This window comes from Bidens hawaiensis, unplaced genomic scaffold, assembly GCF_021521415.1.
Source record: "Bidens hawaiensis isolate Kalapana, Puna unplaced genomic scaffold, B.hawaiensis_p1.1 tig00019393_1, whole genome shotgun sequence".
Taxonomy (NCBI): Eukaryota; Viridiplantae; Streptophyta; class Magnoliopsida; order Asterales; family Asteraceae; genus Bidens; species Bidens hawaiensis.
Window position 1 is genome coordinate 225,573 of NW_027492947.1, and position 13,379 is coordinate 238,951.

Here is a 13,379-nt window from a genome sequence, read left to right on the forward strand (position 1 = left end):
GTCGCAAGGTTCCTCTTCACATTCAGATGCCTTGGTTACCGAAAGTAGGGGGAGAAGCCATAGTATAGGTCCGAGTAATAAAGCAAAGCACCGCAGTAAGTCCAAAGGGAAGTTTGAAGAATTTGAGTGTCATCATTGTGGCAGAAAAGGGCACACAATAAAATATTGCAGACAATTGAAAAAGGAGAACAAAAAGGCTAATTACAACAATAAAAAGAACAACAATAAGAAAGACGACGGTGATGAAGGTACTTCTGAAACTAACACTGCCACCGAAGAGTTTCATATTTGTTGTGATTATGATAGGGTGAACATTGCACGCGATGATTCGAGTTGGGTTGTTGACAGTGGTGCTACTTGTCATGTGACATCACAAAGGGATTTTTATTCGTCTTATACTCCTGGTGATTTTGGGAATGTCAAGATGGATAATAATGGGCTATCAAAGATCGTTGGTGTTGGGGATGTTTGTTTGAAGTTTGATACTGGGATGGATTTGGTTTTACACAATGTGAAACATGTTCCAGATATTAGACTTAATTTGATCTCCGCAGGCACATTAGATGATGATGGTTTCCACAGTACCTTTGGTGGTGGAATTTGGAAACTCACTCGTGGTTCGTTGATCGTGGCAAGAGGTGAATGAACTTCAAAGTTATACATGGCACATCCAAAGATTTCCAGAGACTCGGTTAATTCATTGACGAATTCTGATGCGACCGATATGTGGCATAAGAGACTTGCTCACATGAGTGAAAAAGGGATGTTTATTTTATTGAAGAAAGATGCCTTTTTCGGTGTGAAAGATGTTCATTTAAAGAAGTGTTCTCATTGTATGAATGGTAAGCACATAGTTATCCGCCTCATAGAAAAGAAAGTATACTTGACTTGGTGCATTCAGAAGTATGTGGTCCTATGAAGACTAGAACACTTGGGGGCTGCTTATATTTTGTCACATTTATAGATGATCATTTGAGGAAGGTATGGGTTTATACTTTGAAGTCTAAAGATCAAGTATTTGATGTGTTTAAGCAGTTTCATGCCCTAGTTGAGAGACAAACTGGGAAGAAGCTCAAGTGTGTTCGTATAGATAATGGAGGTGAATACATTGGTCCTTTTAATGCTTATTGTAGAGAGAACGGTATTCGACACCAAAGGCCACCTCCAAAGACACCACAGTTGAATGGTTTAGCAGAACGAATGAACAGAACCTTGGTTGAAAGGTTTAAGTGTTTGCTCTCATATGCAGGGTTGCCTAATTCCTTTTGGGGAGAAGCTTTACATACAGCGGTACATGTTATAACCTAACTCCGTGTATTCCTTTGCATAATGATGTTCCAGACAGGGTTTGGAGTGGCAAAGATGTTTTGTATCATCATTTGCGGGTCTTTGGATGCAAAGCATATGTGTATATCCCCAAAGATGAAAGATCAAAGCTTGATGTGAAGTCTAGACAGTGTATATTCCTTGGTTATGGGCAAGATGAGTTTGGATACAGGCTATATGATCCGGTTTCAAAGAAGCTTGTTAGAAGTCTTGATGTTGTGTTTGTGGAAGACGAGAGTTTGAAAGATATTGAGAAGACACAGGTAGTTCCTCAGTATATTGATGATCTCTTTGATTTGGATCCTATTCCTACTCAGCGTTCTGAGCCACATCACGAAGATGGTATTCAAAATGACGAACAACATGGTACCGATAATGTTGATAATCAAGAGCAGGTGGATTTGGATGAGGATATTCATCCCGAGTTACCAGTATATATGCCTGTATTTGTCCCACTCAGGCGGTCTTCGAGAGACCGTCAACCTTCGACTCGTTATTCGACTGGTGAGTATGTCTTACTCACTGATGGGGGAGAGCCCGAGTATTATAAAGAGGCCATGGAACATAAGCATAAAAGAGAGTGGGTTGAAGCCATGCAAGATGAGATGAATTCCTTGTATGAGAACAATACCTTTGAGTTGGTGAAGTTGCCTAAGGGCAAAAGAGCTTTGAAGAACAAGTGGGTCTACAAATTGAAGACTGAAGAACATACCTCACGACCTAGGTACAAGGCAAGATTGGTGGTCAAAGGGTTCAGTCAAAGAGAGGGTATTGATTTCGATGAGATTTTCTCTCCAGTTGTGAAGATGAGTTCCATCAGGGTGATCCTTGGTTTAGCTGCTAGTCTTGATCTTGAGGTTGAGCAAATGGATGTCAAGACAGCATTCCTTCATGGTGATTTGGATAAAGAAATCTATATGGAACAACCTGAAGGTTTTCAGGTTAAAGGTAAAGAAGATTATGTTTGTAAACTTCATAAAAGTATTTATGGGTTGAAGCAAGCACCGAGACAGGAGTACAAGAAATTTGAGTCAGTTATGGGGAAGCAAGGCTACCGAAAGACTGCGTCTGATCACTGTGTTTTCTTTAAGAGGTTTGGTGATGATGATTTTATCATTTTATTGCTTTATGTTGATGATATGTTGATTGTTGGCAAGAATGCAGAAAGAATTGTCCAGCTGAAGAAAGAGTTAAGCAAGTCGTTTACTATGAAAGACTTGGGGCCCGCTAAGAATATTCTTGGCATTCGGATTACTAGAGATAGAGCTTCAAAGAAGTTGCACATGTCACAAGAGCAATACATTGAAAAGGTGCTTAGCAGATTCAAGATGTCTAAAGTTAATGTGGTTAGTACACCTCTTACTCCCAACTTTAAGTTAACTGAAAGAGATTGAAGAGATGGATGGTGTTCCATATGCATAAGCGGTTGGAAGCTTGATGTATGCAATGGTATGTACACAGCCTGATATTGCCCATGCAGTTGGTGTTGTTAGTCGGTTCTTGTCAAATCCGGGTAAGAAGCAATGGGAAGCAGTTAAGTGGATACTTAGATATTTACGAGGTACTTCCAAATTGGGTATAACATTTGGAAATGGGGAGCCGATGCTTGTGGGTTACACGGATTCTGATATGGCAGGAAATAAGGACAACATGAAATCCACTTCTGGATATTTGATGTTATTTGCAGGGGGAGCCGTGTCATGGCAGTCAAGACTGCAAAAGTGTGTTGCTTTGTCTACTACCGAGGCAGAGTATATGGCAGCAACAGAAGCATGCAAAGAATTATTGTGGTTGAAAAGATTTATGCAAGAGCTTTGCTTTATGTAACAACGCTACGTGGTTCTTTGTGATAATCAAAGTGCTATTCACCTTGCTAAGAACTCTATGTTTCATAAGAGAACAAAACATATTGATGTGAGATATCATTAGATTAGAGATGCTATTGAAGACAAGTTGTTTGAACTTGATAAAGTTCATACCGATGATAATTGTTCCGATATGTTGACCAAAGCTTTGGCAAGGGAGAAGCTAAAGACATGTTGCTTGCTCGTTGGGGTGGTGAGTTCTTTCTCATAGACAAAAAGGGGGAGATTTGTTGGGGTATTTTTGCCCATGAGAAAACCCGACAACAATCTTAACCTTCATGTGATTTATTACTATTTATTATTATTATTATTAATAAAAGAAAAATTAAAAGTATATATTTCTTATACTTTGTCGTGTTACACAAGACCAGCAACAAAATTGGTATTTAGGCTTTGGGCCTGTGATCACAAGATGATTTATGGTGGACTTGGGCTCCAAGACAACAAACAATTTAAAAAGGGTTGTTGTGCACATCTTCGGCCGACAGATATATACATACGAAAAAGGATTGTGAGAGATTATTATTATTCCTTTTCTGTTGAATCAAGTATTACGAAGAGAAGGTTTTCATTGCTCTAATTAGTTTGGTGTTTTGTGAAGATAAGAGACGTGCCAGAGATCGATTCATTCTCTCGTTGGTGATACCTCTTACTCGTATTATTTTGTAGTTTGATTCCATATACTTGATGTTAGTTTGTACCAAGTATATGATGATTTGTGTATGCCTCTAGTTTTACCTAGAGAAGAACTTTTGTATTGCTCATTGTTGGTGATAGTGGATTTGAAGCGGCTCTAGTAGTCCCGTGGTTTTTACTCTCGCCTTGAGAGGTTTTCCACGCTAAAATTTATTGTGTCATTTATTTTTATTTACCCTATTTGTTTGCATCCTCATTGGTTCATTCGGGTCGGGAAAATGTTTGGCCAAACGAAGATTAATTCCGCAATTTTTGTTTACCGTTTGTGGCTAGGTGGTCGTTTTTCCCAACACATTCAAGTAGTGTTTTTGCTATTTTGATTTTAGTTTAGTTTTATATGATTGGTTATTTTGATTCTACTTGAGATAAGCCTTTTGATATAGTTGTGGCAGGGATAATTGTGACTTGAAGCTTTTGTTTTTGCTTTAATGTCATGTCATGAAAAAAACGGAATCCACCACGCTATTAGGCTTGGCACCAACACTGAATGAGAATAACTTATTTTCATGCTGTAGATATATCTTTTAAAATGTCTTGTAAACTTTGAGAAAGCTGCATAATAATAATAATAATAATAATAATAATAATAATAATAATAATAATAATAATAATAATAATAATAAATAACACCAATACGACACATATACAACATTATCATTAAAACATATCAATATCCAGTCAAAATATAATATATATAGTATAATATATAGATAGATCATAACAGTCTCTTTAATAAAATTATATCCAAAAAAAAGAAAAAAACAAAAACAAAGACACCCTAATCTCACTTCAGCTTAACTTGCTCCATACTTGAGCCTTTCCCATATAAAAGGCTGGAACACATACATAACCTGAGGTGAGCTCTTGAACAGCAAAGCCACACACACGCAAACCGCAGCAATTGCCACCATAGACAGCATTGCGGGCTTATAGATCGCCAGTGACGACCGCCCACCACCGTAATACGCCAGCTTCCGCTCGCATTGGCCACAAGATTTCTGCACAACCACTGGCATTCCCATCACAGCCTTTTCGGTCTCAAATCCACCCACTTTACGAGGCGGCATGTCAACAACCACATGACCCTTCATTTTGTTGATCTTTTTCTGAACTAGATGAATGTAGTTATATTGGCCTCTAGTGATGCATAATCATACGGAGTCAAGCTGCTACTGTCCCGAGAGTTTCTCCATGCTTCGAGTCCCACCTGAAACGAGTCAAATATCCTAAAAACAATTTTTTTTCAAGAAAACAGGAACCAATGCAAGATTTTTAGATCGAGTTATATGTATGTTAAAAAAGTTCGAATTTTTTTCTATTTGAAGTGACAGTTAAGAAAGTCCCGCCTGAAACGGGTAAAAGTTTCAGACAAGTCAACAAACATCTACAGGAAAACAGAAAATCCTAGATTTTAAAAAGTTTCAAAATTCATGTTATTTAAAGTATTGGAGAAAAATATGAATAGGGTCAAAGTTTGCTAAAAGTCAACAACTTTCTTCAAGAAAATAAAAACCCATGCTATGTTTTTAGATTAAATTCATATCTATGTTAAAAAGTTTCAAAATTTATGTATTTGGGGTGGGTGTGAATTGAGAAAACAAAAGTCCCACCTGAAACAGGTCAAAAGTTTCCTAAAAGTCAACAACTTTCTTCTAGAAAACAGAAACCCAAGCTATCTTTCTAGATCAAGTTGTTAAAAAGTTTCCAAATATATGTATTTTAAATAAGTGGCAGTTAACAAACCAAGTACCTGTTGAGGATCATTAGTTAATGCATCCAACACGTGCTCAGAACCATCTTTACCAGACGCGATATGAAGAGGAGTCAACCCACCAGGCCCTGCAGCATCAGGTCTAAACAAACCAGGGCCGGTTCCATTTTCTTGACCGTAATTTAACAACAGTTCAACCATGGAGCCTGAGTTTCGCCTCACGGCTCGGTGGAGTAAGCCCGCTTCCACCAAAGCAACTTCAACCGACGCATGATCTGCAATGTCTACCATTCCACTAAACATAATGGTCAACAGTTTTTTGACCACAGCCCGCCAATCATGGTCAATGGAGAACTCTATGAGCCACCTGAACCGTTTAAATGAGAAAAGATCCGAATTGGGGTCCATAGAAGTCAACCTGACTTTCAGTTGACTTCTATGAAGAAGCCAGCCCATTTCATTTACAAACTCCAATGCGCGCGTTCTTGCTTCAATTTCTTTTTTCTCTTTTTCCGTGTCATCATATGTTTCAGTTATGGCTAAATCGTTCTCGAGCATACAGATTTCTGAACATACATCTTGGTCAGCAACTATAAATGGAAAGAAGTTGCTGCTGAGGCTATCATCCTCAATCTACACCAATAAACAGAATTTAGAATTCATGTTACTTAGATAATATATTCAAAAATGATTATCACAGAAGATTTAACACGCAACCTCAATGAATCCTCTGCCAGAAATATTAGGAATAGAGCAAGAGAAGTTGAAAGACTGGATGTCTTCATGCTTAATATATGAATCTGTTGCCTCCATTAACTCAGAACAGTTTGTTTGAACAAGATAACTCCCTTCCAGTACACACATCAACCTAAAACAGGTATTTTTGTGATCATAATTAATATTACGAAATGCTCACTCCTCAAGGAAACCGAATCCTTAAAAGAATAATAATATTTAGAGGTGGCAATTTCAAACCACAAAAATAAAAAAACGGGTCGATTTTGGTGGTTTTTTAGAGGTGGCAATTTCAATATCAAGAGAATCTTCAGTATTTTTTATTTTATCTTTTTTTCATTTAAAAATGTCATCCGGCTTTCACTATATATATAAACATAGAAATTGGGTCTTAATTTAGACGAGAAAACAAGCCAGCTAATGAGCGATCCACAACCCGAGCTGGCTCAGGCTCGGCTACAAAGCGAACCAATTTTGAGCGAGCCACGAGCTTTTGAACAGCCCTAACACACACACACACACACACACACAGGTATTGTTGATATTACAAACAGTTGAAGGCATTCAAAGACCAACATTGCCTAGATGGGTGAACCACAAACAGACAAAATAAAAAAGTTGAAAGAAATATACCTTGATGTTGACCATGGAATGTTAGATCCCTTGATAGAAAATCGAGCTGTCTCAGACGCAGAGACCGCAATAGGCGAGATGTTCAAGATGCTAGAGTTTCTATGGCCTTTATAATATGGCAAAGATGTGTTCAAAATAACCTGGCCTGTAACACAACAATTTAGACAAGTTTATATTACAAATACTTGAAAAAAATTAATACTTGTACACAAAACAAGAACCGACCATCACAAGCAAATGCCACATGATCAAGAACCCTGGTGTAAATCCATCCTGTTCTCCAGAAAGAATTACTTGATGCATCCAACAGCTTCCTCATATGGCTACTCAAATCATAGCAAAGCTGCACCAAAGTCAAACATAAGTTTCTGGGTACACCTCATGTTGTCCCAAAAAAAACATGCATGGTAAAAAGTCCGCCTTTTTAAGACAAGATTTAAAAATCACGAATTCTTGATGCATGAATTGATAGAAATATTTACCTCATCCCAGGAAGAATTGTCCATTCGAAGATATACTGCTAATATGATACATCCAGGTCGAATGTAGCCTTCAATTTCAGTAGGACTGTTAGTTAACCAGTCAAAGATCTGAAGTTCAAGCAATGTAGTGAGAACTTAATCCAAACATTAGCTGAAAAGGGAGAGAAACAAAAAAAAAAGGAAACAAAAAGGGGGGGGCGGGTACCTGCTCTCGAAGGGCAACAGGCAAGTCATTAGGATCTTTTCCGAACAGTTTGAATACAATTCGGTCTGTACGGCTCTGAAAAAGAGAAATAAAATGCTATTTTTAGATACACTCATAGTTGTTAAAATCGAGCGCCTTTTGCGCTTAAGCGCATTTAAAGCGCCAGGCGCATTAAATGCGACTTGCATGACTCAGATATTTAAAGCGCCATTAATATTATCCCAACTTCCCATGCATGTTAAATATCATTTAAACAACATTTTCCTATTCTCTAGGAGTACCTATAAATCCACTATTAAAGCACCTCAATCTTTTCCCAAATTTCCCATGCGTATTAAATATCATTTAAATATCATTTGACTTCAGATACTAAATGATCAAAATATTCAGAATTTGTAATTAGGTTTTAGTTTTTTAATTTTTGGAAATCTGGATATTATGATAACTGTGTTAATGGATCTAATTGTTGTTCTTGACAGTTAAAATGAATGCTTTTTGAGTTGTTGAATTACTGGATATTATGACATATGTGTTAATGATTAGGTTTTTCTAATTATTAAGACGTACTTCACGTTTTGGATTTTGGTTGTTCTATGAACTATTTCAAGAATGAATGTATGTTTTCTTATTAAGATGTTCTATTTTAGTTAAAAAATTTGTTTTTTTAATGTGCGCTTTTTTTTTTTAAATCGGGCGCTTTTTTTGCGCTTATCGCCTGGACGCTAGGCCCAGCCTCAACGCTTTCGAGCGCTTACCGCATTTGATAACTATGGATACACTATGAGGGAGGTTATTAATATTCTACATTACAAATCTAGCTACCCTTTTCTAGTATGTGAACATCAAAAAACTGATACGACAAGAAACTTTTGACAACTATGTAAATCTTCATGTTAAGTAATATGAACTGCAGAAGAAAAACTGAAAATCAGATTTGCAACACCAAAAAGGCAAGTGTTACCTCTTCATAGCAGGTAGCAATTTCGACCCGTTTACTTATCAATTTTGTGTTGTACTTTATCTCATATGTGGGACAAATGGATCAAATAAAAAATTTAGCTAATTGTTATCATTCAAAGATTCAGATTATGATTGTAAATATTGCTTTTGTAAACACAATTAACGCATTAGTTATTTATAACAATATTTTAAAATGGACAGAGGACGTGTTTGTGTGTCAACCCAACCCGTCCCATTTTGGCCCATACCAAAAAAGATGGTCCATTGCAATCCAAACCCATTTTGACTCGTCAACCCAAGCCAGCCCGTTTTGACCCATATTAAAAATGATGGTTCATTTCAACTCATACTAATATGATGGCCCATTTCAACCTAAGAGCTAAGGCCATTTTGACCCGTCAACCCAACTCGGCCAGTTTTGACCCATAGATAATCCATCTCAGTTTTGACCCTAAATCCAGTTTGACTCGGCCAGTTTTGACCCTAAATCTCAGTTTTGACCCTAAATCCAGTTTGACTCGGCCAGTTTTGACTCGGCCAGTTTTGACCCATAGATAATCCATCTCAGTTTTGACCCTAAATCTAGTATGGGTCAACTCGGCCAGTTTTGACCCATAGATAATCCATCTCAGTTTTGACCCTAAATCCAGTTTTGACCCCAACTCGGCCAGTTTTGACCCATAGATAATCCATCTCAGTTTTGACCCTAAATCCAGTTTGACTTGGCCAGTTTTGACCCTAAATCTCAGTTTTGACCCTAAATCCAGTTTGACTCGGCCAGTTTTGACTCGGCCAGTTTTGACTCGGCCAGTTTTGACTCGGCCAGTTTTGACCCATAGATAATCCATCTCAGTTTTGACCCTAAATCTAGTATGGGTCAACTCGGCCAGTTTTGACCCTAAATCCAGTTTGACTCGTAAACCCAACCCGGCACGTTTTGACCCATATTAAAAAGATGGTCCATTTCAACAAAACCCATTTTGACTCGGCGACCCAACTCGGCCGGGATTTGACCCATACTAAAAGGATGGTCCGCTTCAACCCAAACCCATTCTGACTCATCACCCCAACCTGTTTTGAACCATATTAAAAAGATGGTCCATTTCAACGAAGCCATTCTGACTTGTTAAACCCAACCCGACCCATTTTTACCTATATGCTAAAAACTGGCCCTTTTCAACCCAAACCCATTTTGACTTGTAACGCACCCCGGCCCGTTTTGACCCATACTAAAAGACGGGCCATTTCAACCCAAACCCACTTTGACCCATTACCCAACCCGCCCATCTTGCCACCACCTGTACTTTTCACAATAAAACTATTAAAGTTATACCTGTGCTTCCCCGCTGGAACTAGATGGTGACTGTGTTGCTGTTGACCCAGAGTTCCCACTCGTATAAGGAGGACTTGACTTATTAGGCTGGTGACGTAACCATAAAGGCAAATTGCCTGTATTTTCAGGGTTCTCAAAGCTACAATCTTGAGAATCATCATAAACCATGTTTAAGTCGATGTTGTTTATTTTCGTCTTTCCTCCTTCATTTGAAGCTTTATTATTAAACGGAAATGCAATTTGAGGAGCGGGATTTGGTAAAGTTCCTCTATGCATCATCTCTGATCCCGAAGGATTCACAGTTTGTCCCACAAGCTGCATAGGCTCCTATAAGTGACGGTTCGATTTTCCCACGTCAGATATTGAATAATAATTAATTCCTTCAAAATCATAAATGGGGACCCACCAAATGAAATCTGTTAATGGGTGAATGATGTGCTTTTTGAAAATCATCATGTGATATTAAATAACAAGAATTAAAACATTGTGTCACTATATAAACGGGACCCACAAAACGAAAGTTGTTAATTGATGTTTGATGTGCTTTTTTTAAATCATCATGTGATGTTGAATAACAAGAATCAGATAATCAGATAATGTTTGGAAAAGTTCTGATTATTTTAGAAATTAATTGTAAAACGCCCCAAAAGTAAATAATTAATTTTATGTTATCCTGAAAAATTCAGCTTATTTGCTGATTATTTTTATGTAACAGATATCCAAAACGACTATTTGACTTAACATTTAAAACTGATTATTTTGACACAATCAATTCCAAAGTGCAAATCCAATTAACCACCATAATAAAGATTTACCTTCTCGGGAGTTGCAAAGGATGTCCCGGCATCCTGCAAACATTGGGATCCAGACGAGTTCTTATCATTAACCGTACCCGTAAGACTCGCAAGATTTCTCAAAAGATGAGAGAGCAAATCTTGATCTTTGTTCTGCTCTGAACCTGAGTTATTATTAGCTGCAATTCACATAAACAACATCCAATTATATTAAAAAAACAAAATCTTTGATGTCAGGAAACAAAATTTTAATAAAGACTTACCTTGTACATTTGTGAGTATCCTCAAAAGACTGACAAGCAAGTAACTACAACTTTTTTCATCGTTTAGAGACACTCCGTTTGTCGGGTTTTCTGGATGCGTCTTTCTTCTCCTTCTGTTATGTCCCGCTAAACGCCTTCGACAACTTCTTTTTCCTTCATCAAACTCTTCAAGACTATGAAACCTGCCCACATATAATTCAACTATAAATACAAATCACACATAATTACTTAATTTAATCATAAAATTAAGTCACTGACTAACCTGCTGCACTGTTGACAAAACCTTTGCATCACATTCCCAACCAAAGCTTTTGTAGCCTTTGAGTGCAAGTTACAAACTTTATGTCGTCTATGATAATCTTTAGCACCCGTTAGATCCGTCTGACAATCGTCCACCTGGCAAACTGCACGGTTAGATGTACCCCCACCGACTTTTGACTTCTTCCCATTTTTACCATCCCATCTATCCAACTCGTCTTCGGGTATCGGGTACACTTGACCTCCAAGATTCAAGTTAAGACCTCCAACTTCATCTTCTTCATCAAGAACCACAACCCGTCTTCTTTTTTCCAATTCTTTTTTCCCTTCATCAGAGCAAGATGAAGAGCTGTTAGAGACGACAGTAACCGCCTCATCACCAGACAAAATTATCGGGAACAACTGTCGGCTCCGACAATCGGACGGAATTGTGTTTATTGGTGTGGCGGTGAACAAATCCCCGTCCCATTTCCATTCGTTTAAATCCCATTCCAACGTTCTCTTTCCACTCGCCTTCAACTCGGGCACCACCGGACCGTAGTAGTGATGAGGGTTTCCCCCAAATTTAGCCTCCATTAATTAAAACTAAACCAACCAAGACTTCTAAAAAGTACTGGATTTAGCAGATTTCAGTACCTTAAGATCAACATCATCGAAGCATATATCCGATCTGATCGGCTAATCATAAACCAAAAAAGGAATCTTTTTTATAAGAAATTTTCAACCCCACTTACACAAGATTCTCAATTTCCCTCAAACAACCCCTAAATCATCAAATCTTGGATTAAAGTTACAAACTTGAATTAAGATTCACCAAATCCAAGACGAAAACCCTAACTCAGTTAAATTATAATAAAAAGATCAACATTCAGTTGGTTAACATAGCTTCTGACATCCGGAGCTAAGAATAAACAGTAGCACATGAAACCCAAGTAGTAGATGAACAAATCCCAGCAAGGAAAACCCTTGAAAACATCAAACTTACCAGAAACATTTGGTCGAACAGTTGGTGTGCATAGTTTGATTTGAATAATAAGATCACCGGAGAGAATTGGCAGGAGAGAAGGTGGGAATAATAATAATAATAATAATAATAATAATAATAATAATAATAATAATAAGACTAGGAAGGAGGAGGGTAGAAATGAACAAAGTGGGAGAGAAGATGATCAAGTTGGGAGGACATATGTGTCCAAAGAAAACTGGTTGTAGGACATGTTGATGGAGACCATTCCAATATTGTTTCAAGGCATATCACATAGTGCAATGTCCTTCTTTGTCAAATAATATTATTATTAAATATTAATATAAAGTACAGTTATTATTATTGTTACTTTTATTTAGGGAAACAATGTGGTGTGGTGCATCATGTTTTAAAAACAATGTTAAGAATCTTTAGCTACTTTGTATTTTCTTTTCTTTTGTTTATTTAAGGATTTTAAAACAAGGGTTTCTCATTGTTCACATTCGTTTATTAAGCTGACTGGTTATGATATGACTTAGTTAAATGGTTCAAATCGTCTGACTTGTTTATCTAAACAATGTGGTTTTGTAATTTCATGAATAGTTAAATGTGTTATTTGTAGCTTCTTATCCTACATGTGTCTACATACTATTGATGTTTAAGGAGTGTTACGAATCTTTTGTTCAGAGTTTGTTTAAAAGTATGTCCATAGTTGTGTTAACCGTGGTATACTGTTTGTGTTATTGAATTTCTTATGTTTAATTGTGTTACACTTGACGTGTTATTCATACTATTGAACTTGTTAAATTTAATCGTGTTAAATGCCTTGTGTCCCGTAAATTGGTTTGGCTTAATTTTTGAATAAACAAGATCTTTAGTTAAGTGTGGCATGTTACTGTTCAATAAGTGTGTTAAACGTGTCATGTCAAACACTGAATGTTTTAACTCTGATGTGTTCTTTTATATATCAACTCTGGATGTGTATGTGTGGTTTTTTAGTATGTTTCTTGATTAGTAATAATGAGTTGCTACTCTAGATTCTGGTTCTTCTAATTTTAATTACACCAAATATTTTTAGTTCGAGTAACTTTAATTTTTCTTTTCTTTTATTTATTTGATCCATTTAAAAGTGAGGTTCAAATTAAAATCATTAG

General features: G+C 37.1%; 1 pseudogene across 1 annotated transcript; it reads right to left on the bottom strand.

The window, feature by feature from the left end:
* Positions 1-4,522: 4,522 nt before the first annotated feature.
* On the bottom strand, positions 4,523-12,361 carry LOC143558298 (squamosa promoter-binding-like protein 1; annotated as a pseudogene). The gene is made up of 11 exons (XR_013139713.1): positions 11,266-12,361; positions 11,004-11,185; positions 10,762-10,919; positions 9,947-10,273; positions 7,654-7,728; positions 7,449-7,556; positions 7,192-7,309; positions 6,967-7,111; positions 6,316-6,466; positions 5,638-6,231; positions 4,523-5,094 (listed from the first exon to the last, which is right to left on the bottom strand). The product of XR_013139713.1 is annotated as a squamosa promoter-binding-like protein 1 (transcript).
* Positions 12,362-13,379: the final 1,018 nt, after the last annotated feature.